At 50.9% G+C, this 2,784-nt stretch overlaps 1 pseudogene; it reads right to left on the reverse strand.

The window, feature by feature from the left end:
• Nucleotides 1-472: 472 nt before the first annotated feature.
• LOC119467330 lies at nucleotides 473-1,276 on the reverse strand (annotated as a pseudogene).
• Between the last annotated feature and the right edge of the window lie 1,508 nt (nucleotides 1,277-2,784).

Consider the following 2,784-nt stretch of genomic DNA (forward strand, 5'->3'; position numbering starts at 1 on the left):
CTGGCACACCTGGCTACTTTTTTTGGTATTTTTTGTACAGACAGGGTTACACCAGCTTGGCCAGGTGGGCCTTGAACTCCTGATCTCAGGTGATCCTCCGCTCAGCCTCCCAAAGTGTTGGGCTTACAGGTGTGAGCCACTGCGCCCAGCCAAGTTTTAGGTTCTTTTTTTTTTTTTGACGAAGTTTCGCTCTTGTTGATCAGGCTAGAGTGCAATGGCACGATCTCGGCTCACCACAACCTCCGCCTCCCGGGTTCAAGTGATTCTCCTGCCTCAGCCTCTGAGTAGCTGGGATTACAGGCATCTGCCACCACACCTGGCTAATTTTTGTATTTTTAGTAGAGATGGGTTTCACCATGTTAGTCAGGGGCCTGTCTCGAACTCCTGACCTCAGGTGATCCACCAGGCTTGGCCTCCCAAAGTTCTGGGATTACAGACATGAGCCACCGAGCCTGGCCAGTTTTAGGTTTTAACAGGGTTAATTCACTTTATTTTTCTTCTATAAGAGCCCTATGTTGTAGCCACAGCTGCAGCCTGGGTCCTTTGCCTGGAGACTCAGGTGTGGGTCTTGACAAGGTGGTCAAGGTGAATTCCTGATACAGAGACTTGGTGAACACAGTCTCCTTCCAGAGGTCAGGGGTCAAGTAGCTGTAGGTCTTGGAGATGGCATCAAAGGTGGACTTGGCGAAGTTATCCAGGGTGACAGTGCAGCCCCTGGCCGAGGTGTAGCAGTCATCAATACCAGCCATCATGAGCAGCTTCTGGGCACAGGTGCTGGGTCGATGCCAGTGCCCCTGGGCGCAGGGCTGAGGTGCAGCAGCACAGAGCCGCAGCAGCCTGTCACCTTGCGAGGGACAATGTGGGGCTTGCTGATCTTTTTCTCTCAGTAGCCTCTACGCATGGGGACAATGGAGAACTTGGCCAGGATGATGGACCTCCTTGGAGCACTTAATACCCAGACCAACATGGCCATTGTAGTCCCCAGTGGTAACAAACGCCTTGAAGGTGGTGCACTGGCTGGAGTGCGTCTGCTTCTGCACCGGCATGATCTTCAAAACCTCATCCTTGAGAGAGGCCCCAGGAAAAAGTCAATGATCTCAGATTCCTTGATGGGCAGGGAGAAGAGATAAATCTGCTCCAGGGACTTGATCTTCGCGTCCTTGATTAGACGGCCCAGCTTGGTGATGGGTATCCACTCCTTATCCTGTCCACGGCCATGACCCCGGCCCCGGATGCCAGTGCCAAAACTTTCGCAGAAGGCACCGAGATTCCCCATGCCAGCAGCTCCCCATCCCAGGCAGCCCCTGCTACTCGCTGCACCTGCATCATCCGCTATTTGGTGTTTTCTCAGAGAAGATGCTCTTTTTTTTTTTTTTTTTTTGCCCAGGCTGGAGGGCAGTGGCTCGAACTCGGCTCACCGCAACCTCCGCCTCCTGAGTTCAAGCAATTCTCCTGCCTCAGCCTCCTGAGTAGCTGGGACTACAGGCATGTGCCACCATGCCCAGCTAATTTTTGTATTTTTAATAGAGACAGGGTTTCACCATGTTGACCAGGATGGTCTCGATCTCTTGACCTCATGATCCGCCCGCCTCAGCCTCCCAAAGTGCTGGGATTATAGGCGTGAGCCACCGTGCCCGGTCTTCATTAATTAATTTTTTAAGATAGAGTTTCACTCTTGTTACCCAGGCTGGAGTGCAATGGCATAATCTTGGCTCACTGCAACCTCCGTCTCCTGGTTTCAAGCGATTCTCCTGGCTCAGCCTCTCAAGTAGCTGGGATTACTGGCATGCGCCACCATGTCCGGCTAATTTTGTATTTTTAGTACAGACGGGGTTTCATCATGTTGTTCAGGCTAGTCTTGAACTCTCAACCACAGGTGATCCAGCGGCCCTGACCTCCCAAAGTGCTGGGATTATAGGCTTGAGCCACCGTGCCTGGCCCCCGTCTCATTTTACACATGAGAAACTGAGCAGCACAGAGGGCAGCTGTAAGTCATCCACATCCCACTTGTATTTTATGGCTGGATGCTTTTTTTTTCCTTGTGAGAAAGAGCCTCACTCTGTTGCCCAGCCTGTAGTGCAATGTCAGGATCTCAGCTCACTGCAACTTTTGCCTTCCGGATTCAAACGATTCTCTTGCCTCAGATTCCTGAGTAGCTGGGATTACAGGCACGTGCCACCAAGTCTGGGTAATTTTGTATTTTTAGTAGAGATGGGGTTTCTCCATGTTGGTCAGGCTGGTCTTGAACTCTTGACCTCAGGTAATCCGCCTGCTTTGGCCTCCCAAAGTGCTGGGATTAAAGGCGTGAGCCACCTTGCTTGGCTGCTAATTCTTTTGTTGTTGTTGTTGAGACAGGGTGTTGGTATGTTGCCCAGGCGAGTCTAAAATTCCTGGGCTTGGCCGGGCACAGTGGTTCATGCCTGTAATCCCAACACTTTGGGGGGCTGAAGTGGGCGGATGACCTGAGGTCGGGAGTTCGAGACCAGCCTGAACAAAATGAAGAAACCCCGTCTCTACTAAAAATACAAAATTAGCCAGGTGTGGTGGTGCATACCTGTAATCCTAGCTACTTGGGAGGCTGAGGCAGAAGAATTGCTTGAACCAGGGAGATGGAGGTTGCAGTGAACTGAGGTCGTGCCATTGCACTCCAGCCTGGGCAATAAGAGCAAAATTCCATCTCAAAAAATAAAATAAAACAAAATTCCTGGGCTCAAGTCTCCTACCCTGGCCTCCCAAAGTGATACAATTGCAGGTATGAGACTTGATTTTTTTTTTTTTTTTTTT

Source organism: Cebus imitator, unplaced genomic scaffold (genome assembly GCF_001604975.1).
Source record: "Cebus imitator isolate Cc_AM_T3 unplaced genomic scaffold, Cebus_imitator-1.0 Scaffold280, whole genome shotgun sequence".
NCBI classification, from domain to species: domain Eukaryota; kingdom Metazoa; phylum Chordata; class Mammalia; order Primates; family Cebidae; genus Cebus; species Cebus imitator.